Below are 26,198 nucleotides of genomic sequence, written 5' to 3'. Positions count from 1 at the left end.
GAAGGCGGGAGCCAGAGGGAGGTCGGGGTAGCTGGTCGGCCGGACGTGACGTCACGAGGGCGGGTCCTGAGCCGCAAGGCTGCTGGCGGGGCGGGGCTTATGCCCCGAGGGCGGGACGCGAACCGGACTGAACCTACGCCAAGTGTTTGTGAAGTGGGCGTAGGTGTGCTTGGAAAACTTGTGTGGGCTTTTTATTTTTATTATTATTGTCAGTCAACACTATTTGAGTTGACTTCTGTTTCCTATATCGAGGCAAAGTGTTATTTTACTTTTAATTGTTCATTATTAAATGAAAGGAAAGTGTGCATGTATTAAAAGACGATCAGAATGGTTTATGGTGCCACCGTGCTCAAAGGGTAACAAATTGTTTCGATAAGAAGTCGGAGAGTAAATACTTTAGGCTTTACAGGCCTTATGGTCTCTGTGGCAAGTTTTCAACGTTTGTTGCTCTAGCGAGAAAGCAGCCTTCGACAACATGTAAATAAATGCGCGTGGATCCAGTAAGACTTTATTGACAAAAACGGGTGACCAGCTGGATTTGTCCTGTGGGCCATGGTTTGCAGATCCTGTCTTTGTTTTTGTTTTCGTTTGGTCCAGGTACACGTCTTATGATATCTTAGCTCCCCGACCAGGGACTGAACTTGGACCCGGGCAGTGAAAGCACCCAGTCCTAACCAGTGGACCACCAGGGAATTGTCCTGTCTTTGCTTATATTATACATTAATTCAACAAATCTTTAATAAGTACCTACTGTGTGTGTCAGGAACTTTCTAGCGGAGAAGGTATAGCAGTAAACAAGACAGAGGCCCCCTGGCTCAGTGGAGTGAATGTTCTGCTTGGAGCAACGGGGGCTCTCCTCCCCACCTTCCCTTCACTACCTAACCCAGACTGCTATTTAATACTTGGTGTGGGTGGCACTGGGCTTTCCAGGTGGCTCGATAGTAAAGAGCCTGCCTGCCAATGGCAGAAACATAAGACATGTGGGTTTGATCCTGGAGTCGGGAAGATCCCCTGGAGGAGGGCATGGCAACCCACTCCAGTATTCTTGCGGAGAATCCCATGGGCAGAGGAGCCTGGCAAGCTACAGTCCATAGGGTTGCAAAGAGTCCCACATGACTGAAGCAGCTTAGCACACATGCATGTGGGTTGGCCTGCTTTGACTTTCCTTGTGCTGTCAGAGTCGGGTCTTTGCCCTAGGAGCTCCCGTAGTGCCCTGTGCACACTGATGTCACTGGTACCAACCTTGTGCATGAGTGTTATCTACTTATGCCTCTGGTTCCCTTCAAGACTGACTACTTTAAAGGCAAGGACTGGGCCCATCCTCCCCTCATAGTTTGGAGCCTAGCTCAGAATCAGCCTGTGGTCTGCGGTATTAAATTGACCTTAAGAAGTCTTTGTGGAGACTGAGAAAGAAACATTAGACACAGTTGTGGGCAGTTTGGCGATGGAGGGACCTTTTCAGCTGAGAAGTTGTGTTTATCAGCTGGGTTATGTGTACCTCTTTCAAAAGTGCATGTCCACGAATTTTGACAAATGTTTATTTTACATCCTTGTAAACACCACCACACGGAAAATCTGCGACATTTCCTCACACTCAAAAGTTCCCTTTACAGTCATCACTTCACACCCCAAGCCTCAGCCTGAGAGAATCACTGATCTGCTGTCTATCGCTACAGGTTAGTTTTGCCTGTTCTAAAACTTTATAGAAATGAAATCACACTGTGTGTATTGTTTTACACTTGGCTTCTTCACATAGCACACTGTGTTGCAATATCAGTAATCCACTCCTTCTTGTGGCTGAGTAGTGTTCCATTTATGGATATACCACAGTTTATCAGATAAGAATTTAAAGGGAAAATATCTGTTGTTCCCTTTCCCAGAACCTACCATGGGGAATTAGGAGGGTCTTGGGTGGCGGCCTCAACTGTACAGGCTGTGTATTATCTCTTATATTAAGAATATTGTGGTTTATATTAGGAAATATGTATTTGTTCTCAGTCCCTGTTCCTAGCACAGAGCTCCTAAGACCATTAAGACTTCCTGAGGGATGAGAGTGATCTAGGTGTCTTTTGTGATGTCAATGTGACTTTTGAAATGCCCTTAGGTCACCCAAGAAGGAGAACTGGTCACCAGTGAAACCAGCCAGGTGATTTGGAGCACTAGAACTTTCATTGTCACCTCTCTGACCTCTGGGGAGGGCAAGGGCTGGAGAGTGAGTTCAATCACCAATGGCCAATGAGCTAATCAATTATGCCTGTGTAATGAAGCTTCCATAAAGATCTAAAAACGATGCACAGAGAGAGGCTCAAAGAGCTTCCAGGTTGGTGAACGTATGGAGACTTGAGGAGAGTGACGTGCCCAGAAAAAGCATGGAAGCTCCACTTCCTTTCCTCATACTTTGCCCTATACATCTCTTCCATCTGGCTATTCTGTTTTTAATAGTGTATTTTTTTTTTCTTATTGGAGGATACTTGCTTTACAATGCTGTGGTGGTCTCTGCTATACATCAATGCAAATCAGTCCTGATTATATACACCCCGTCCCTGTTCAGCCTCCCTCCTATCTCCCTCCACTCCTCTAGTTCACCACAGAGTGCCAGGCTGGGTTCCCTGCGTTTCACAGCAGCTTCTCACTAGTTATACACCTGGCTGTCTGAGCTATGTCCTTTTATAGTAAACCAGTGGTCTAGTAAATAGCAAGTTTCTCTGAGTTCTGTGAGCCACTCTAGCAAATTAATCAAATCCAAGGAGTGGGTAACTGGAACTGCTGATCTATAGAAGGTTGGTCAGAAACACAGATGACAGCCGGGACTTTAGATTGGCATCTCAAGCTGGGGGGCGGGGAGCCCTTAATCTGTGGCATCTGATGCCATCTCCAGGTAGTGTTAGAATTAAGTTGAATTATAGGGTACCAACCCAAACAAAAAACAAGTGTAAAAAAAATAGGGACTTGCTTGGTGGTCTAGTGGTTAAGACTCCATGCTCCCAATGCTAGGGGTGGGGGTATGATCCCTAGTTGGGGAACTAAGATCCCACATGCTGTGGGGTACAGCTAAACAAACAAAACAAAACAAGACCCAAGTGTACAGGGTACTCAGTTGGTCTTGGAGAATTGCCTGTTGGTGAGGGGGAAAAAAATTTTGGAATTGGGGGCAGAATCTTATCTCTGAATGAGGTTAGATAGTTGGTGATTTGAAAGCTGCTGATGCAATTGTGACCTCTGGATCCATACCTGATGTACTGCCAGGATAGAATGTCCAATATATACCACATCTGGAGAGCCCTTTCTTGGAAATGTTAATGTTAACTAATATAACTTGGTTTCAAATAACAGAAGTGACCTGGGTGTCCCCAAATTAGGGGTTCTCCTTCTGTAGCCAATTATTCCAGTGTTTAGCTAGCAGGCCTTCCCCAGATTCATTCCTTTTAACGCCCCTGTACCTACCTGCTACCACCTTTCTCTCTGGTTTCATCTTTCCTGGGGCAGAGGGAGGCTCTTTTCCCCCGCCCTCTGTATTGAGGCCACCCACACCCGATCTGTATCATCATAGGGATAATAGCCCCTTATCTTTAGATAACACTTTTCCACTTTAACAAGCACTTTCAGACCATTATCTCACTTAAGCTGAGCCACAGCCCTGTGATGGAGGCAGCCTACTTATTATTCTTTTCATTATTATTATCTATATTATTCTTCTTACATTTCACAGATAAAGAAACTGTGACTGAAAGAGGTTATGACTTCCTGAGCTTCTGGTTGGCCATTCTATGTGCTTCTTACTGTGCCCACAGGCCTCCCGCATCATAAAGAGGGTAAGATGCCCCCTGGCTGAAGTGAACTCGCTCAGTTGTGTCTGACTCTTTGCGACTCCGTCAACTGTAGCCTACCAGGCTCCTCCATCCATGGGATTCTCCAGGCAAGAATACTGGAGTGGGTTGCCGTTTCCTTCTCCAGGGGATCTTCCCGACCCAGGGATCGAACCCAGGTCTCCTGCATTGCAGACAGACACTTTAACCTCTGAGCCACCAGGGAAGCCCCCTGGGTACCCGTTCTTTATTGTCATATTCGCTGAACTCATGGGGGGATGAGCAGTAGTCGTTCTTGAGCTCCTAACCCATAAAATACCGAATGTGTACAAATGGTGATAATAATCATAAATAACTTTTATAGACAGTGAGGCTGAGTCACCTGCTGTTCTAGGCCTTCTAGAGATCTTATCTCTAATACTGCCAACTTCCGTACAAGGCGGATATTATTATGTCTGTTTTACAGATAAGGAAGAAGCCTCAGAACCCACCTGCCAATGTAGGAGACAACAGATGCGGGTTGGATCCCAGGGTTGGGAAGAAGCCCCATGGGAGGACATGGCAACCCACTCCAGTATTTTTGCCTGGGAAATCCAACCGACAGAGGAGCCCAGCGGGCTACAGTCCATGGGGTCACAAAGAGTCAGACACGACTTAGGGACTGAGCCCACACAGGCACATTCAGAGAGGCTAACTTGCCTGACATCACCTGTGTCTCTGAAAATTCTCTAGCCTCTCGTTGTGGTTGGGAACGCTCCACTGTGGCCTCACATGTACACTGGTTCAAGTGCTGGGCCTCCCACCTGCTTGCCATGTGACCATGAGTCTCAACGTGTTCCCTCATCTGAAAAATAGGAGGGGTCCCGCATTCACAGAGTGCTCTTCTGAGGGTTAAATGTCAGGCTCAGCCCGGTTAGGCAGATAGGAATGATGATTAGGCACCAATCCCAGTCCAAGAAGATGATGGGGGCCCAGAGGCCGAGGGCAGCATGTCTGACTGTCAGGGTTTGTGTTTCAGTCTAGGTATGTCGTCCTTCAGAGGCTGTGTCAGCTGATGCCAACAGAAGTCTGCAGCTGTAGGCGTCATGAGGTAGGGTTTGTTCAAAGTTATTAGGTATCATAAAGTCCTCTGTTGAAGCTGGTTTCTTATCTGCCCGTTTACTACAATTCAGCACCTGTATTCATCATTTTCTTTCCATCTCAAAGTTTAGTAGAAGATTCTTCATGAATACAATCCTTCCTCTATCACCCCTGGCTTGCAGGGTGAAAGTGGACAGTTCACTTAAAGCCACATCACATCGAATGGTGTGTTCTGGGTTGGATGACTTGAACTCCAACCAGAGAGAGCACTTGTAAAATGGAAATGCACTGTCATCCAGAATGAATGGTGTGCCACGCCTTGTGCCAGCCACAGCCCAAAGGCAAGGCACACAGTGTTAGGAGCCTGGGAGCTAAGAGTGGGTGCTCACTAAGTTGAGTCAAGAGACACTTCTGCCCTCTCTTGGGTGGAGGCTAGAGTTTCCAATGGGAATCATTTAGCAATCATTGGGTGGTGCTGTCGGATTCGGAGTGGATGGCTTAACTCAGTTAGGCGATCTGATTCTCCATGAGGGCTCTGGACAATTTGCCTGGCTTCCATGTCTCCATCAACTCTGGGTTTGGGGCGAACAGGGCAGACCTCATGCAGCTTCCATGGGAGTCATTCAAGTCCTTGCATCCAGGTCTTCTGGCTGGATTTAGATGGGGCCATTCATCTTTCCACACTGCGTTAGCGTCAGAAACCCTGAGTAGCAATGACCGGCAGTGTATATCGTATTGTCAGTTCAGTGCAGTGCAGTTGCTTAGTCATGTCTGACTTTGTGACCGCATGGACTGCCGCATGCCAGGCTTCCCTCTCCATCACCAACTTCTGGAGCTTGCTCAAACTTATGTGCATCAAGTCGGTGATGCCATCCAACCATCTCATCCTCTGTCATCTCCTTCTCCTCCTGCCTTCAATCTTTCCTAGCATCAGGGTCTTTTCAAATGAGTCAGTTCTTCGCATCAGTGGCCAAAGTATTGGAGCTTTAGCTTCAGCATCAGTTCTTCCAATGAATATTCAAGACTGATTTCCTTTGGGATTGACTGGTTTGATCTCCTTGCAGTCCAAGGGACTCTCAAGAGTCTTCTCCAACACCACAGTTCAAAAGCATCAATTCTTTGGCACTCAGCTTTCTTTATGGTCCAACTCTCACATCTCTACATGACTACTGGAAAAATCATAGCTTTGAGTAGACGGACCTTTGTTGGCAAAGTAATGTCTCTGCTTTTTATTATACTGTCTAGTTTGGTCATATTTTTCTTCTAAGGAGCAAGTGTCTTTTAATTTCATGGCTGCAGTCACCATCTTCAGTGATTTTGGAGCCCCCAAAATAGTCTGTCACTGTTTCTATTGTTTCCCCATCTATTTGCCACGAAGTGATGGGGCCAGATGCCATGATCTTTGTTTTTTGAATGTTGAGTTTTAAGCTAACTTTTCACTCTCCTCTTTCACTTTCATCAAGAGACTCTTTAGCTCCTCTTCACTTTCTGCCATAAGGATGGTGTCATCTGCATATCTGAGGTTATTGATATTTCTCCCAGCAATCTGTACCACCACCCTGTGGCTTCCCATACCTCTTCAGTTTGGTTCAGTTGCTCAGTAGGGTCCGACTCTGCGACCCCATGAATTGCAGCACACCAGGCCTCTCTGTCCATCACCAACTCCCGGAGTTCACTCAGACTCATGTCCATCAAGTCAGTGATGCCATCCAGCCATCTCATCCTCTGTCATCCCCTTCTCCTCCTGCCCCCAATCCCTCCCAGCATCAGAGTCTTTTCCAATGAGTCACCTCTTCGCATGAGGTGGCCAAAGTACTGGAGTTTCAGCTTTAGCATCATTCCTTCCAAAGAACACCCAGGACTGATCTCCTTTAGGATGGACTGGTTGGATCGCCTTGCACTCCAAGGAACTCTCAAAAGTCTTCTCCAATACCGCAGTTCAAAAGCATCAATTCTTTGGCGCTCAGCTTTCTTCATAGTCCAACTCTCACATCCATACATGACCACTGGAAAAACCATAGCCTTGACTAGACGGACCTTTGTTGGCAAAGTCCAAGGAGCAGTGGCTGCACGGGCGCAGGAGGGCCGAGAGGAGCTACTCCACATTCAAGGTCAAGAGGGGTGGCGGTGAGGAGATACCCCTCGTCCAAGGTAAGGAGCAGCGGCTGCGCTTTGCTGAAGCAGCCCAGAAGAGATACCCACGTCCAAGGTAAGAGAAACCCAAGTAAGATGGTAGGTGTTGTGAAAGGGCATCAGAGGGCAGACATACTGAAACCATGATCACAGAAAACTAGTCAATCTAATCACACAGACCACAGCTTTGTCTAACTCAATGAAACTAAGCCATGCCATGTAGGGCCACCCAAGACAGGCGGGTCATGGTGGAGAAGTCTGACAGAATGTGGTCCACTGGAGAAGGGAATGGCAAACCACTTCAGTATTCTTGCCTTGAGAACCCCATGAACAGTACGAAAAGGCAAATGATAGGATACTGAAAGAGGAACTCCCCAGGTCGGTAGGTGCCCAATATGCTGCTGGATATCAGTGGAGAAATAACTCCCATACCTCTTAGGATCCTGAATAAGGCCCTCCATGGTCTGGCATCATCTCCTGTCTTTCTCTTCCCTTCCTGTGGTCCTGTTCCTTAAACAGACTGTGTTTCCTCCTATCACAGGGCCTTTGCAAATGCTATTCCCCATGCCGGCTCGTTCTCTGTGATGAACAGACTTTAAGGTGACCCCCCTCAACCCTACCCAACGATCCCTAACTCCTGGTGTTCACACCTTTGAGTGTGGGTGGGGCTTGTGACTTGCCTGTAACCAATAGAATATGGCGAAGGTGACAGAATGTCACTTTCGTGATTATGTTATGTAAGACTCCATCTTGCTAGAGCCTCTGACCCTTCTCTAGTCAGGTCTCCATGTCGGAACACAGCCCTGCCTCACCCCCAAAAAAACTGTGAGATAGCTAAAGTATTCTTTTTTGGGGGGCGGCACTGCACAGCTTGCAGGATCTTAATTTCCTAACCAGGGATTGAACCTGGGCCCTCAGCAGTGAGAGCGCTGAGTCCTGCTGGACCTTTGAGGGGACTCCCTCAAAGGTATTCTTTTAAGTTATGTTTGCTGTTTAAAAAGAAAAAGCTGGGTAAATGCATTACTATTTTCTATATGCGGCATAGAAAACCAATATATTCTCTACTATTCACCTAGTTTATGCCTACTCATCCCTCACCATTCCCACCCCACTGAGATTTCTCATCAGCCAAGATGCTAAGGCCGGTCTCCTTATTAGAGGTTCTCAGGCCACTGTGTGCCTCGCCACTTCATGACTTACATAGTCATAAGTGTGTGATTATTTAATTCATAGCTGCCCCCCTCCCCCAGATTGTAAGTGCCAGGGAAGCAGCCTGTCGTGGTCTCTGTATTTCCCAAGAGACTAGTACGGTGCCCAGCACAGGTAGGTGTTCAGTAGATATCCGTTGAATAAATAAGTGATTTGTAGAACATTCAGGGTCAAAAAGGCTCAGGATATAGACAGGGGCTGGATCGTTTGGTGGCTAGAGGTTAAAGTGACGGGTGGAAAATGGATTTTGTAGTACTGAAAACTCACTTTGGGGATTTCCCTAGTGATTTAGTGGCTAAGACTCCAAACTCCCAAAGCACAGGGCTGGGGTTCTATCTTGGTTCAGGGAAAGAGACCTCCACATGCTGCAGCTGAAAAGCTGGCCTGCCGCAGCAAAGCTTGCCAGTACTAAGACATGGTGCAGCCAAATGAATAGACAGGTGTGTTTTTTTAGAGTCTTGGTTTTATTGTGACGGAGCTAGACAACTGAAGCTAAAAATGCATTTGGGGGGGCATCTTTGACGGGAATGATATGTGTCCATACAATAGTCACATGAGCCACCCCATGGCTTGACATAAGGATGTTTCTCTTCAAAGCTCCAGACTCCTTTCTCCTTGCAGAAGAATATCTTGTATTTTGATCACCAGGCAACTTTCTTGACAGTGTCCTTCCTATGAGTTTCCACCTTCATGGTCAGAGAAAGGACAATGCAGGGGGAGGAGGAAATGGTGTGGCACTCTGGCTGATCACATCTAATTCACAGGTGTTATTATTTGGCTCACATATCATTCAAAATCACCTAATGAGTTTCGCACGTTAGAAACCTGGAGATCCCTGTGCAGAACAGCCAGACAGGTTCCTTGAGGGGGACAGGATCACGCAGGACTCTCCAGCTCTATTGCCCAGATCGTCAAGGAGCAAGGAGGCTGCCTTCTGAGGCCAGGTTGTCGGGGGTGGGGGGGAGGCGTAGGGGGGTGCCCTCTGCCTGTGCTCCACCCCCCTTCACCAGCGTCTTCCCTAGACAGACTGCGGTAAAACAGCACATGAATCAATAAAGAAGTGATGCGAGATGCTGGCCTAAGAAAAAAGCAAAAACCTGGAGATTTCAACATAAAAAGTGGATTTCTGGCTCTTCCTGAAAAATGAGATTTAATAATTCTTGACCCAGGGCAAGAGCATCTAGACTGGATGCTGATTTATAGCTGCCCCACGTGGTGGGCCATTTTCCAGTCTTCCCCTGCCTGCTTCAATCATTCATGCTGCTGCCTGGACCCCAGAAGCATATGAGTTTGCTATACTTACACTAGATAGTCTCAAATTTTCATCCAGCCTAGGATTTTTACATCACTGTATGGAAGCAGTGGAGGAAATTCCCTTGGGACTTCCTCGAGGTTCCCCTCTCTGACCGATCCTAGTAAATCCACCTTCCCACGTCTCCTCATTAAGAAGCGTTACTAAACCTATCTGCTTTTTGCCTCTTTTCTCACTTCCCTGTCCACCCCATCATCAGTGTGTTTCTAATACTCCTCTGGTTCTGCCTTTAGCTATAAGGCCCCCGGCATTCCAATAGTGGGGCTCCTCAAAGCCCAGCCTTTTCAGGCATTTCTGTAAAGACTGTGTGTGCCTGTGCCTTGCTGTTGCTCTGGAGGTGACATGAGCTTTAAAACACCAGGAGACAGATGAGTGGGATGTTCTATAAGATTCTGAAGGTCCCCTAACAAATGCAGGTGAGCTAAAGAGAGTCCCGGGAGATGGCAGCTCAGTTAGAAATTCATTCCTGCATTCACACCTGCAGATATTGGGCTGGCCAAAAGGTTCATTCAGGTTTTTTCTGTAACATCTTATGGAATCATTTTTTAGATAATAATAATAATAAACTCTCTTTAAAAGCCATGTAGTAAGAAGTCCAGGGAGTTCCCTGGTGGTCCAGTGGTTAAGAATCCACCTTCCAATATAAGGGACGCAAGTTCAATGCCAGGTTGGGGAACTAAAATCCCACATACCATGGAGAAAGCCCGTGTACCACAACTAAGACCCAACACAGTTAAATAAAATTTTTTTTTTTTTAAAGAAAAAGAAGTCCAGAGCTCTGAGGTTGTTGGAGTTGATTCAGGGCCTCTCTGTCATGGTCAAAACGTGGTACTCAAGGCTGCAGCTCTTATATTTACATTTAAGGCAGGAAGAAAGTTTGTCTTATTGTATCAGGAAAGTGAACATTTGCAAAATACCCCCAACTGACTTCTGTTTTTATTTCATTAGTGCTAGGGGTTCAGTTATGCCCTTCCCCAAAAAGGTATGTTGGAGTCCAAACTTCCAGTACCCCAGAATGACCTTATTTGGATTGTATATATATATATACAAATATATATATATATATATATATATATATATATATTTTTTTTTTTTTTTTGCCACACCTGACCAGGGATCAAAACCAAGCTTTTGGCAATGAAAGGTTGGAGTCAGGGCCAACCAGGGAATTCCTGGTTAAAATGAGTTCATTAGAGTGGGTTCTAATCCAATAGGGTGTCTGTGTAAAAAGGAGAAACTTGGACACAAAGGGAAGACAATGTAAAGAGACATTGGAGAGACTTCCCTGGTGGTCCAGTGGCTAAGACTCTGCCCTCCCAATTGGAGGGGGCCCGGGTTTGATGCCTGATCAGGGAACTAGATTCCTCAGGCCACAACTAAGACCTGGTGCAGCCAAGTAAATGATTTAATTAATATTTTTTTAAAAGACAGAGAGAGAGAGATTGGGAGAAGACGGTCATCTGCAGGCCAAGGAGAGACACTGAGTAGACCCTTCACTCCCAGTTCAGTTCAGTTCAGTTCAGTCGCTTAGTTGTGTCCGACTCTTTGCAACCCCATGAATCGCAGCACACCAGGCCTCCCTGTTCATCACCATCTCCCGGAGTTCACTCAGACTCATGTCCATCGAATCCGTGATGCCATCCAGCCATCTCATCCTTCACTCCCAGTGTACTAAAATTGCCCTCCCAAAGAAATTGCCCTGCTGACACCTTGATTTCAGACTTGTAGTTTCCAGAACCTCGAGACAGTACGTTTCCATTGTTTAAGCCACACAGTCTTTGGTACCTTGTTATGGCAGCTCTAGGAAACTGTTACAATTGACCAGACCACAACAGGAGCTTTCCCATAGTTTCAAGAGAGGGCAGGGAAAATGAGTGTATAGTTGGTCTATTGTTGTTCAGTTGTTAAGTTTTGTCTGACTATTTGCAACCCCAAGGACTGTAGCACACCAGTCTTTCGTCCCTCACCATCTCGAAGAGTTCAAGCAAGTTCATGTCCATTGAATCAGTGATGCCATCTAACCATGTCATACTCTGCCGTGCTCTTCTCCTCCTGCCTTCAATCTTTCCCAACATTAGGGTCTTTTCCAATGAATTGGCTGTTCACATCAGGTGACTAAACTATTGGAGCTTTAGCTTCAGTATCAGTCCTTCCCACGAGTATTCAGAGTTGATTTCCCTTAGAATTGACTGGTTTGATCACCTTGCTGTCCAAGGGACTCAAGATTCTTCTCAAGCACCACAATTTGAAAGCATCAGTTCTTTGGCATTCATCCTTCTTTATGGTCCAGCTCTCACATCTGTACATGACTACTGGAAAAACCATAGCTTTGACTATACAGACCTTTGTCAGCAAAGTGATGTCTTTACTTTTTACCCTGGTGCCCCAAACAAAAGTGAATTCTACTGATGAGAAAAAAAGAAGGTGGATGTTGGAATAGCAACCGATGGCATCAGCCAAAGTCCTGGGAAGTCAGAGGCAAGAAAAGCCGATCTCCAAGAAGGTGTGAAACGAGTGGATGAGTGACTCATTTCCTGGCCTGCTGATAAATGAACGATGGATCAATAAACAGTGACTAAGCATGTAGGGTCTCAGTCCTGTGCCATGCAGAGGATACTTGCACAGTCAGTCTCGACTCTTCCCTCAGTCAGTTCATAATTAGACTGTAGACATAAAATCTTCATTTATAAACCATATTTTCCTGGACCCCAGCAGTTTGAACCTGAAAGCGACTTAGCACACATTCACACCTACATTTTAATAGGTGGAGACTAAGCTAAATAAATAAATCTTGTTTTTCTTGCCCAGGAAAAACATGGTTTATAAAATGTAGGCACTCCTACCCTAAATCCCTCCTCTGGGCAGAGATCACTAATTACTTCCCAGTATCCATTTTCCCCTTCTTTATAGTTATAAAATTCACAAGTTTTAGCTGAGCACAAGAACACTCAATCATGGACTACATTTCCCAGCCTCCCTTGTAGTTAGGGTTGGTCACATGACTAAGACCCAGCCGCAGGATGTAAAGGAGACTGCTCATGTGGGTCAGCTCCTTAAAGGCAAAGTGGCTTGCTCCAGACACTTTGTTTTCCTCTCCCTGACAGCTTAGAAATATTATACCTGCAATAGTAGCCTTGGACCCAGAGAAAGAAGGAACGTTTTGAAGGTGACAGAGTAACTGGCCGTCTTGATTTTTAGACGATCTTTTGGAGCAGAGCTTGCCTAGACCACCTTTTTCATAGGAGAGAACCTATCTTATCTAAGCTGAAGTATTTGGAGGTATAGATGAACCCTAAGTGATGTATTCCATGAGAATAAAGTAGGGATGACTCGTGTATTTTCGGATGTACTTGTCCTTCCGCACTGTTAGATGGGATACTCTCCACTCTGACGTATCCGGCATGTGATTTGATTCCAAACCAGTCCTGTCTCTAGTTTTCGGTTTCTCACTGAGACCCAGAAGCTAGGGGCAGGGTTTGGGTGGGGCAAAATCTAAAGAGGCACTATCAGACCTGTGTAGGATTGGCAGCGGCAAGTGAGTGTGAAACCGAGTCCCCCTAAAACTGAGTCCCCTTCCTGAGTTTTATGATTAATACCTCTATCCAAAACTTTACGCTCTCGCTTGCCTCCTCTGAACTCAGTCCCTTTCCTGTCCCCTTTGACCTCAATCTTGTGGTAACTGAACACCCATTAACCAGAGTCAGATGACTAAGACTGCTGCTGTTGATAATATCGTTAATGTACTAAAATTGCTGTTGTAGAAATCATTAGCGTATGAATTCAGGCTGTTTCCCCAGGGCAAGATGAGCTCACAGACCTCTTAGCCATGGGCCGATTGGCCAAGAACTGTAAACTAGAGACATCTTGACTCCTGAAACCGTGGTTAAGAAACGTCACAAGACGATGATTAATCCCAGCCTCTTTGTCCTTCCCCCTTAAAACATCCCTCGCTCAAAGATGGAGTTGAAGTGGATCTGAGAATTGTCTCCCACTTCTTAGCTGTGCATCCTGCAAATAAACCCTGACTTTGCTGCAGATATCTGCGGTCAAGGTTTGGCTTTCTGTGGCTGTGAGCACATGAACCCTCCTTAAATTTTGCATCATTGTGTTCCTAAGTCTCCTTAGGAACCTTAGTTTTCCTAAGCCACTCTAGTCTCAGCCCTGCCAGAAGTCGTAGCATTCTCATTTAAAAACTTGAATATATGCTTGTTCTTTGGCCTAATTGCTAGGAATTCTTCCTTTGGAAATAAACAGGGTTCTAAACCATATGTTCAAAATGATCATATATATAAACACAAGACAGGAAGGACATGCACCCAAATGATAAGAGTTTATCTCTGAGAGATAAGGTTATAGATTATTTTTTCCATTGTGCCTGTGGGTTTGTGTGTGTGTTTTACATATTTTCTGCACTTGACAAGTATGTTTTTGTGGCTAGGGAGAAATAACGTTATATTTAAATATGACCCATTGTGCTTAGGCTAAGCACCTTACTGCCCTCTTACCTTCTGGGCAGCACTTTCCCATGAGACTCTCTGATCCCTCATGCAAACAGCCCCGCAGAATCTCACCCCACAGACCTCTCAGACAGGCATACACATGTCTGAATCTACAGAGAGGCTGAGACAGGCCTGTTGGGGTGTGGTCTTCTCTGAGGGCACTGTAGGACGGGATATGACGATTTAAAGGCCCCTCCCCAACTTCTACCTCCTCTCCCAGGGGTTGTTCAGGGAATCCACACCCTCGTGGAGGGAGTCGATGGACAGGATTTGAATCCCTGACTTTGCCAGGTACGAGCCATGTGACTCTGGGCAAGTTATGTCATCTCTCTGCTCAGTCTTCACGTCGTTAAGATGGAGATAACACTGGAAGTTAGAGCACAGTGATCTTCTGGAGCCAGTAAGAAGATGCATGTGGAGTGCGGATGCCAGTCTGGCATGAGGTGACTCAACAAGAGGTAAGTGGTGGCATTCTTATGGATGCCCTGGTAGCTGTATCTCCCTCATCTCAAACACAGTACTGGACATGCTGAACTCTTAATCACCCCCACCCCCAATCTGTCCCCTTCCAGGCCTGGGTCATGGTAGCAGCCGGGAAAGGCTCACCTCTCTTTCAGTCTCTGAGTTCAATCCACCTCCATGTCCTGATGGTTCTGCCTTCTAACTATTTTAACATCCGTCTGTCTCCTTTATCTCTCCCCTGGAAGACTGAATGCACCTCCAGTTATTCTTCCCAGGTCCACTCCTGGCCCCTCCAATCCTTCTCCACATTGCAGCCACAGGAAACTTCCAGTTGCACTTAGACCATACAAGGTTACCAAGCCCAGCCCCGTCTGCCTAGTCCGCTCTCTGTACCACTCTCATCCTTTGCCCTCTCTCCCACTGCATGCCAGCCTCACAGACCTTCTCTTGGTTTCCTGCAAACACCAGTGCTTTGTAGCTTCAGAGCCTTGAGCTTCAGAATACCTGCCCCAGATACTCTTCTCCCCTTCTTGGCCTGGGCCTGCTCACCCATACTGTTTGTTCAAGCCCCAGTCTAAATGAGGTTTCCACAAAGAGCCATCCCACCCCACAACACCCAGTCTAAAGCAGGCCCTCCTGTTGCTCTCTTCCCCTGTACTCTCCTTCAAAGCCCTTTTCACAAACTACCCTGATCAGGATGTAGTTGAATGTCCTCTTAATATCTGTCTCTAATACCAACACTCCAGGAAAGCAGGGACCATATTTCTTTTGCTGATTACTGTTTCCATAACACCCAATGAGGTACCTGCGACAAAGTGTACATTAAATAAAATATTTGTTAAAAGAATTAGTTAACTATCAGAATAAAAAAATCTCTGAATGTTAATATATGTGTTATATAAACTCGAAGCAAATCATATTGGAATTTGGGTCAATGAGAATTTATTGTGGGCTAGTTTGGCCTGATAAATCATCTTGGAAGAGGACGTCCCTGCTAGTCCAGTGGATGAGAATCTGGCTGCCAATGCAGGGGACATGGGTTCAATCCCTGGCCTGGAAAGACTCCACATGCCTCGGGGCAACAAAGCTTGTGCTCTGCAGCCACTGAGCCCACGCTCTGGAGCCTCTGCAACAGGAGAAGCCAGCACAATGAGGAGTCCTCGCACCACAGCAAAGGGCAACCCCGGCTTACCACAGCTAGAGGAAGCCCACACACAGCAAAGAAGACCTGACGTAGTAAAAAGTAAATTAATGAATAGATTTTAAAAATCGTCTTGGAAGAGCAGTAAGCATCCATCTAGCTATCCGTCTCCCCGTAAAGCGATCCACTCATAAATCCATTCATTCACTCAGCCATCCACCCACTTGCCCAATTGTCCATCCATCATTTCACCCAACATTCACTGAACGCCACTCAAAATGTTGAAAGGTAAGGATCTGATATAAAATGTGATGATAACACTGTATTGTAAAATTAAAATTTCTTAAGAGAATGTCCTCACAAAAAAATTAGATAAATTTGTGAGGTAATGGATATGTTAATTAGCTAGTAGGGGGAATCCTTTCACAGTGTATATTTGTGCCAAGTTACCACGATGTGCACTTTAAATACCTCACAATTTTATATTTCAGTTATGCTTTAATAAAGCTGAAATTTTAAAAATGTTGAAAGGGGGGAGAGGGGATAAATTAAGATTTTGAGATTAACAGATACAGACTATGCTATATGAAATAGATAAATACAAGGACCTACTATATGGCATAGGGAATTATATTCAATATCTCATAATAATCTATAATGGAAAAGAATCTAAAAAATTATATGTATATAATAATCACTTTGCTGTACACCTGAAAATAACACAACATTGTAAATCAACTATTCTTCAATTTAAAAAATGCTGAAAGAGCTGAGCCATCATCTAGGACAGTGGCTGATAAGCATTTTTGACATTGATTTACAGTTAAAAAGTCCCACACTCATTATTGTGACTCGGTACATTCATTCATTTATATCAAACTGAAACAAAAGTTTTGTTAAATAATACGCTTATCACATGTGAACCTCCCTGTTGTGTTCTATCCTGTTCCATTCACAAGAAATGTTAGTATTACCCACTGCGGTTGGCAGTTTCTGAAATGGCTCCCAGTGATTCTAACCTCCTGATAGTCATACCCTATGTAATCCCTTCCCTTTGAGTGTGGGCTGGACCTACTGACCTGCATCTAATCAACAGAACACAGCAGACATGGTGAGGTGTCAAGTGACAGGAAGTCCTGGATTAGGTTACGGAAGACTGTGACTTGTGTTCTGACAGCACTCTCTCTTGCTGACGCTCCCATTTGCCCTCTTCCTTGCTTGCTTAAATAAAGCAAGTTCCCATGTTGAGGGATGCTCTGTGGAAAGGCCCACATGACAAAGAACCAAGGGAGGTTCTTGCCAACAATTCATGAGGATTTGAGGTCTTAGTCCAATAGCCCATGGGAACTGGATGCTGCCAGCAACCCTGTGAGTGAGGCAGGAAGAGGGTTCTTTTCAGTTTAGCCTCCAGAGACAGTGAGAGACTCAGAGCCAGAGGACCGACCTAAGCCATGCCCAGATTCTCGCCCTACAGAAACCAGGATAGAATAAATGTTATTTTACCTACTAAGTTTGGGATAATTGGTTATGCAGCAATAGATAACTAATACAGTCACTAAACTGGCTTCTCAACTTGCTGATGAGTATTGGCTTGTAAATGAAAAAACACTGATCTGGTTCTAGATGCAAGTCCTGTGCTGGGGTGGGGGGTATCAAAAAGAGATTGAGGATGAACAGGAAAATGAAGAGACAGTAAGAAAATGTTTGCAAATCATATATGCAATAAAAGATTTGTATATTAAAAAAAAAAGTCCCAGTCATTGCCTTCAAAGAGCTTTAAGTGTCTTTTGAGGATCCATAATTTAATAGGATGCATATATTTGTGGGGCAAAGTTCAAAGACAGAAGAAGTAAGTGAGAGGTTCACCCAGGCTGAGCACAGAGATGTCTTGTTAGGGAATTCGTTATAGAGGTAGATACAGCCTTCAGAGGAGGATGCAGAAGGATTCTTCCACACTCAGAAATGCTTGGGAGAGGAGGATGTGACCTCGAAGAACTCTACTCAGGGGAAGGATCAAAGCGGCCACAAACCATGTCTTACGTCTACTGTGGTTAGAGACTGAGGATTACTCAGGAGTCTGAGAGTAGGGAAGGCGCGAGGAGGACAAAGACGTTATAAGACGTACACAAATAAATATGTGTAAAATGCTAAGAATGATGCCTGATGCATACTAAGTGCAATGTGTTGTTATTCCTGTGGTTTTGTAATAGTTATCTGGTCCTGCCCCTAGCAGTGTTCATTGGCAATGTCTAAATGATCAAACTCAGCGACTTTTCTCAGTTCTTCCCTCCTCGCCTCCCTGCAGCATCTGGCTTCTCTGCTGCCCAACTTTCCACTGAAGCTCTCCAGACCCACACCTTTTACGAGCCCTTTCTGCCCTCTCTGCTGGGCTGACTTCTCCTCTCTCACACCCAGCACCCACCTTCAGATGTTGCTCTAGTGTCTATTCTCAGACCTTGCCAGTTCTCACCGTGCCCTCCCCTCTCTTCTCTGTGAGGATCCTTGTGCAGCTTTCAGCCAGGGCCTCTGACCTATGAGACTGCAGCCTTGACCTCCAGCCCTGGTCTCTCTCTGCACCTCCTGACCTCTACTTACAAGACTTTGTTGGGCAGCTCCAAATGGACATCTCCTTAATATCCTTCTCAGCATATTCTACATCCTCCTCCTCTTTGTTCACCCTACACCAGCAAGACCTCCAGGTACCTTAATCCTGTGCAAGGCACAGCCTAGTCCCCCACACCTGACACCTCTCCCATAAGTTTTGTTGTTATTGTTTAGCTGCCAAGTCATGTCTGATTCTTTGTGACCCCATGAACTGCAGCATACCAGGCTTTCCTGTCCTTCACCATCTCCCGGAGTTTGTTCAAACTCATGTCCATTGAGTCAGTGATGCCATCCAACCATCTTATCCTCTGTTGCCCCCTTCTCTTGCCCTCAATCTTTCCCAGCATCAGGGTCCCTTCCAATGAGTTAGCTCTTTGCATCAGGTAGCCAAACTATTTGAGCTTCAGCGTCAGTCCTTCCAATGAGTATTCAGGGTTGATTTCCCTTAGGATTGGCTGGTTTGATCTCCTTGCAGTCCAAGGAACTCTCAAGAGTCTTCTCCAGCACCACAGTTCGAAAGCATCAATTCTTTGGTGTTCAGCTTTCTTCATTGTCCAGCTCTCACATCCATACATTTCCCCTCACACCAGTTTCCAAGTGCTGCAGGGTCTATCTCATAATTGTCTGTTGAATCTATCCTTTTTTTTTTTGTCCCCTCTACACCTACCCTAAATTTGGCCCTTCTCTTCCTCACATCGACCATCAAAAGGGTTTTCTCATGAGTCCTTCCATAGTTTTGAGAACTAAACTGTTGTCTGCTGTATCAGTAAACAAAGGATATCACAGCCACCAAGCCACCACATTACGGCCGCCTGGATGGTAAGCCCTGAGGGAGCTCAGGATGGAGACAAATGGGCAGCCCACTGCCAAGCCCATCTAGCAGTCACCCCCATCACCACCACCCCATAGCACACCCAAGGAAACCTAGGATGGGAAAACACCGACACTGCGCCCAGATAGCTGAGGCGCATACCAAAGGAATGATTTCAGTGAGCCCAGACTCCTGCATCTTGCTATACACAGAGAAGTGTTAACTTCCTTAACTTGAGATATCTGGTTTTCTTTTATTAACAATAATCTTTGGATGTTCCAACTACCTGGTTTTGCTGCAAAACCTCCTATATACCCTGGCTTCCCCTTTTCTTCTTTGGAGCAGTCTTCTTAGTGCTGTTTGAGATGTTGTCTCCTGGGCTTGAAATCCTAAGAATATCTGACAAATAAAACATAACTCAACAGCTGTTAGGTTCTGCATTTTCTTCAGTCAACAGTTCAGTAGTTTTACATGCAGAGTTATGGAGATAGGCTACCTGAAATTGAATCCTAATGCTTCCACTTAGTAGCTCAATGACCTCTGACAAGCTCTTTTATTTCTTCATGGCTTGGTTTCCTCATCTTTAAAATGGGGCTACTAACAGGTGTGTGTACCTGTGTAAGTATGTATGTATGTAAAGACTGAGTAAAGTAACAGCTTAGTAGAAAAAGTGACACTCTAGTATAAATCATCATTGTTATCCTTATCATTTCAAATCATCCCTTGCTCTGTTCCGTCCTCCCAGAGTGCTTCCCTAGTCACACCACTCCCTTGCTCCAAGGCTTCCAGAGATCTTCTGTTACCTATTATGGGAGATTGATGCCTTCATGGTGCCAAAATGTTTACTCCTCCCTCTATCCACACCCTTGTTGCCCTTCCGTATGGACTCCAGGCTTGGCCATGATTTGGTTAATCAGGTAATAGAAAACTGTGCCACTAGCAGAGGTTTGAAAAGCACCCTGGGCTTGCTTTTCAGCCTGGGCTGAACCCCTGGGCAGTAAGAGACCATGTGGAGCAGAGGCCGGTCAACCAACAGCAAGCCCTACTGTCAGATGCAGCTGTGAGTCTGTCCTAGGTCATCCAGCCCCAGCCAGGTGCCAGCTGATTGTAGAGACCAGCTAAACCAGTTCAGATGGAACTGCCCAGCTTCACTACAGAACTGAGAGAAATAATACACATTTATGGTTGTGAGCCAATCATGCTCAGTGAGGTCTGTTGCAAAGCAACAGCTAAGTGAAACATCCAGTTAAGTAAATTGAGTACGCCCTCGTCATTCTGGCAGTGAAGGCTCTCGTGGGCAAATCAGTGCACCCTTTCCTATTAATCCCACTGTTTCCTTCCCTCCAACCCCCAACCCAAGCCTCGGGCAGGAATGCAATGAACCTGCTGACTTCCGAGCCTTTGCTCAAACTGAGCCCTCCTCCAGGAATGGTCTTCCCTCTCCTCCTCCTTTCCTACTCTCCCTGGCTTCTCACTCTTCTTCTGTGCCTATTGAAATTTAACTCACCCTAAGATTTATTCAAGTACCATTTTTTTTAATCCCTGCAGTTGGTGGGCACATTGGGAGCAGCCTGTTTTTAGAACTCTTTACTTGGTACTGCTCAACTGAAATTTCTCTTTATTGCAATATGACAAATCTTTCCCAAGGAGCTAATTCCTGGAGCTCCAGGAGCACTGATGTGAGAACTATTCCCTTTTAAAATCTTGTTCAATCATCTTCAATTAACCAAGGCACTGGTACGCTTTACCATCTCCCTAACATTTGCTAGACTCAGTTATAAAGAGAACAAGTCTTTATAAGTCCCAGAAGCAGGCCTTTAGTAGGCAACAATAATTTTCTATAATTTAATAACATTGATTCATTTTAATTATATTTTAAAATGTTTTCCACTTCTACTGAGATACAATTGACTTATTGTTTATTTTTAATGTTACTTTCTATAGTAAATGATACAAGTTTCCACTTGTAGTAATAATACAAAGTTTCCTTTAAACGTTTTTAAAATTTGAAGTATAGTTGACTTATTACTGCAATGTTGTGTTAGTCACAAGTGTATAGCAAAGTGATTCTCATATATACGTACATACATATATATATGTATTTTTCAGATTCTTTTCCATTGTAGGTCATTATTGGACATTGAATATAGTTCTCTGTGGTATACAGTAGGTTCTTATTAGTTATCTATTTTCTATATACTAGTGTATATATGTCAATCTCATCTCCTAATTCATCCCACTCCCTCTTTACCCGCCTGGTAACTGTAAGTGTGTTTTCTAATCTGTGACTCTGTTTCTGCTCTGCAAATAAGTTCATTTTTCTAGATTCTACATGTAAGTGATATTACATATTTGTTGTTCTCTTTCTGATTTATTTCACTCTGTATGACAATCTCTGGGTCCATCCATGTCGCTGCAGATGGCCTTATTTTGTTTCTTTTATAGCTGAGTAACATTCTGTTGCATATATGCACCACATCTTCTTTATCCATGCCTCTGGTGATGGATATTTAGGTTGCTTCCATGTCCTGGCTATTGTGGATAGTGCTGCAGTGAACATCGGGGTGCATGCATCCTTTCAAATTACCATTTTCTCCAGATATATGCCCAGGAGTGGGATTGTTGGGTAACTCTACCTATTCTGTATATAATAGGGTGTATCTGTTAACCCCAAACTCCTAATTTATTCCCCCCTTCCCTTTTGGTAATCATAACTTGTTTTCTAAGTCTGTAAGTCTATTTCTGTTTTGTACATAAGTTAATTTGTATTCTTTTTTAAAGAATCCACATATAAATGATATCATATGAAATTTGTCTTTGTCTGACTTCACTTAGTGTGATAATCTCTAGGTCCATCCATGTTGCTGCAACTGGAATGATTTCATTCTTTTTATGTCTGAGTAGTATTCCATATACATATATATATCACATCTTCTTTATCCATCTGTCTGTAAACGGATATTTAGGTTGCTTCCATGTCTTGGCTATAAAATAAACATTTTTTTTTAGTTAAAGGAAAAATGAATTTAAAGGAGTACTCTTGCCTGGAAAATCCCATGGACAGAGGAGCCTGGTAGGCTACAGTCCATGGAGTCAAGAAGAGTCGGACATGAGTCGGTGACTTCACTTTCACTTTCCTGCGTTGGAGAAGGAAATGGCAACCCACTCCAGTGTTCTTGCCTGGAGAATCCCAGGGACGGGGGAGCCTGATGGGCTGCCGTCTATGGGGTGGCACAGTCGGACACGACTGAAGCAACTTAGCAGCAGCAGCAAGTAAACTGTATTACAGCCTCCCTCCAAAAAGTCCTGATTTGTAGTGTGTGCTGGTTTCCACACTGTAAGTTTTGTCACCATGCTTATTTCCAATAACCTACATGATGCCACTAAATGCAGGGTTGGAAAAAGAAGTGTAGGATGCACCCTCTGGGTCCATACAAGTGACTCAAGCTCATTGTTGAGTGGCTCAGATATTGCAAATATCCAGAAAGTGCTATGGCAATGTCTGAAGCTTGAGAAACACTTTGTTATAGTCACTTTTTGTATTAATCTTATTCTCCATAGCAAACAGCAAGCATCTTTAGTTAACTGACTGCTTCTCAATCATCTTTGCAAAGCCTGCACTATCAACAGGGGGGCTCATGGTGGGTACCTTTCACTAGGCTAAGCTTTCTGGAAGAGGGACTGGGGTGAACCACTCTTCTGTTTAGGATGGCAGTGACTTGGAGTGACCTTGAGCTTCTGGCTATGGTAACTTGGCTCTAGGCAGAGGTATGGCCCCAGATGGAAGACTTAGGGAGGCAAAGGATGATGCATGGGTCTGCCTCATCCATGTCACTGAGACTTCATGTCTTGTTTCTACCCAAATGTACTCTTCCCTCAAGGGGTGTATGATAAGAACAAATATGAGGAGAACAGAATGGAAAAGGAGAGATTGAAGGCCTTGTATCACTTTTATAAGAGACGACCACAAACTGGATGGCTTAGCAACAGTAATTTATTATCTCACAGTTCTGGAGACTGCAAGTCTGAAACCAGATGTTAGCTGGGTTGACAAATCAAGACGAGAGTCATAAGGAAAGGATCCATCCCAGGTCTCAACCCTTGGCTTGATTTGTAGAGGGCCCTCTTCTCCCTGTGCCCCTTCACATTGTCTTCCCTTTATGCTTGTCTGTCTGTGACCAAATTTCTCCCTTTTACAAGGATATCAGTCTTACCGGATCAGGGTCTACGCTGCTCACCTCATTTTAATTTATTACTATAAAGATTCTATCTTGAAACAATGTCATCTGAGGCATTGGGGGTTAAGATTCCAATGTATCTTTTGGGGAGGATGCAGTTCAAACTGCAGGAGGCCTGGAGATTGATTCTAGTGATTCTCTGATGGGAAGTGTTCCCCATCAGGGCTCTCAGTCATAGGAGTTGAGCTGTTGGCTCTGTTCACAGGTTATGTCCCTTCCACAAGTGCCCTGAGAATTTATCCTGCTCAGTGGAGGGGTAGACCCTCCAGGAAACAGTCAGATAACAATTTTGTCATCACACAAAATTGTTTCCTATCTGGCAGGCAGCTTGCTAAGCTATCAGGCTTAATTGGGACTGTGTTTGCGCCCTGGCTAACATCTAAGTCTCTCTCTATTCACAGGTAAAGATGGATGGCTTTCAATCAGGTGACCAGGCTTGGACCACGTCCCTTGGGGACCCAGTTCTCTAAAGATGCTCTGGATCTCTTCAGAGGAGGCTGTTTGGGGCCAACCGAACTTCTTCCCTGAGAAGCTTCCGTGGGACTCCCCTCACACAGGCTTGTCTTCCTGATGCTCTCTTTTGCTATTCTGAAACCAAAGGTGGTAATGGATAGCTTATGAGTGAGGACTAAAATTCTGCCAATTAATTGCATTGAATGAAGTTTGTAAACATTGTGACTGGAAATTTTAGCACTGTAAATAAGTATTGACTGACTACCCACTACGTGGTAGATATCATGGGAATATTTTTGAGCACAGCAGTAGGCTGCAAAACTAGCCCCAGCTCTCTATCTATCCCTGTATCTGTGTTCCTTGCAATGTGACTTTGCTGCTCCTCCCATCAGGAGATTGAATCAGGGTGTTGCTGTGATTTGGTTTAGTCAATACATCTATGGAAGTGACACAGTCCAGGTTCTGACTTTGGCCTTGAGAGACCTGCATGATTCCAGTCTTGCTCATGGAACCCTGCAGCTCTGTGTGAACCAGCCTGGACTAGCCTGCTGATGTGTGAGGAACATGTGGCCTCATGTTACCTCAGCTGATAGCCACCTGCAAGAAGCAGAGCCTCTGGCTGCCTAGCAACTACCTCAGAAGCATGAGCAGGTCGAGCTGAGACCAGAAGAACTACCCAGATGAGCCCAACCTAAAATCCTGACCCACAAAAATCATGAAATAAACTAATATGTTTTAAAGCCACCTCTAAGTTCTGGGGTATTCCATCATGCAGGAAAAAAACAAACAAACAAACAAACTAAAATGTACTGACTGATACAAGCACATACCACACACCAAGCTCTGGCTCTGGTCTGTTTGAAAGCAGGCAGTCTTGGGAGCAAAGGCCTGTGCAAATGTGCCATATTGGGTGTGAAGCAGAAAGTGCTGTGGAGAGCAAACTCACCAGGAATAGAAGAGATGGCATGTGAGATGGGGAGGAATCATGTCCCTGTGGAGTAAGGCTGGTCCAGGATGAAATTCCTGAGAGAGGAGGATGAGTGAACATGGGAAGAATGTGGAAAATTCCAGGCTGGGGCTGTCGGTGGTATTTACTGAGCACTTACCTTGTGCATGGAAGCATTACACAGGCCATCCCTGGTCTGTATGAGGCCTAGCAGGAGACAGAAGACAGCCATATTGCTGCAGCAGAAATTAGTTGAGGCACCCCCATTACGTTAGCCCGTTTTCAGCTCGTACTCTTTCTGCCCATACAATTAGTCTCCTACAGATGTTTTGTTTCCCCCTCTCTTGCTTAATTGTACTCTGAAAATGATTGCTTTCTAGCCAAAGCTGTCCTATGTACCTGATGTTTACTTCTTGAAGACAACACTCCCTAACACTCCTTTTCTTTGTGAGTATTCTTCATGCCAGAAGGAAGGTCACAGAATGATGACCTCAAGGACCACCAGAACCTGTTTGGAACCACCTGCTGCCAGCCCTAATGATCTCAGTGTCTCTAGGAGGAAAGAAGAATGCAAGACTGCATCGGTCCTGATCCTTATCGACAGCCTATTTTTCGCTCTGAAGCTACAAGACCATTTCCTGTTTCCCAGGAAGTCTTGAGGGCCTTAGCCTGCCATGGCCTCCTCTGCCTGACAAAATAATAAAGCTACTCTTTGCTGCTCCTCCAAAGTTCAGTCTCCATGTTTCTATTCGGCACCAGTGAACAGAGGCCAAGTTTTTGGCAACTGTATGTAGAAGTTGGCCAGAAATGTCAGGCTGGTTTTAACTGAAACAGGAGCAGCAGATTCTGCTTTGTCCAGGGTTGTGAGAATCTTGGCTTGGGCAGATGGGACTTGATCTGTTTGTTATTTATATCTGGTTCCTAGCATGTGTGTGGCAGGGATGGGGTGATGATGAGGGTGGGGAGAGGCCTTTGTAATCTTCCCAGGAAGGCACAAGGAGTCAGAAAACCTGGCTGCTGCCCACCCTCCCTCCAACCCCACCCCATGAGTGGCAATCTCTTGAGGGCAGAGTCTGTGTTTGATTCACATTGGTCCACCCTATGACACAGGGCCTTGCAAACACTAGGCACTCAGTTTTGTAAGACTTTTTCACAGGTGTTTCTCATTCCCTTCACTTTATTCCTACTTACCCACTGAGTTAGTTTCCCATGGCTGTTATAAGAAATTGACATAAGGTAGGTAGTTTAATAACGGAGAAGGCAATGGCACCCCACTCCAGTACTCTTGGCTGGAAAATCCCATGGACGGAGGAGCCTGGTAGGCTGCAGTCCATGGGGTTGCTAAAAGTTGGACACGACTGAGCGACTTCACTTTCATTTTTCACTTTCATGCATTGGAGAAGGAAATGGCAAGCCACTCCAGTGTTCTTGCCCGGAGAATCCCAGGGATGGGGGAGCCTGATGGGCTGCTGTCTATGGGGTCACACAGAGTTGGACACGACTG

General features: G+C 45.1%; 1 long non-coding RNA gene across 1 annotated transcript; it reads left to right on the top strand.

Annotated features, from left to right (window-relative positions):
- The first annotated feature begins 10,701 nt into the window (after positions 1-10,701).
- Positions 10,702-25,422, top strand: LOC121817951 (uncharacterized). The gene is made up of 2 exons (XR_006058030.2): positions 10,702-14,497; positions 23,697-25,422. It is a non-coding gene; the product is annotated as an uncharacterized LOC121817951 (long non-coding RNA).
- Positions 25,423-26,198: the final 776 nt, after the last annotated feature.

This window comes from Ovis aries, chromosome 25, assembly GCF_016772045.2.
Source record: "Ovis aries strain OAR_USU_Benz2616 breed Rambouillet chromosome 25, ARS-UI_Ramb_v3.0, whole genome shotgun sequence".
Taxonomy (NCBI): Eukaryota; Metazoa; Chordata; class Mammalia; order Artiodactyla; family Bovidae; genus Ovis; species Ovis aries.
Note: the sequence above shows the minus strand (reverse complement) of the source record. Positions and strands in the feature narration are given on the sequence as shown.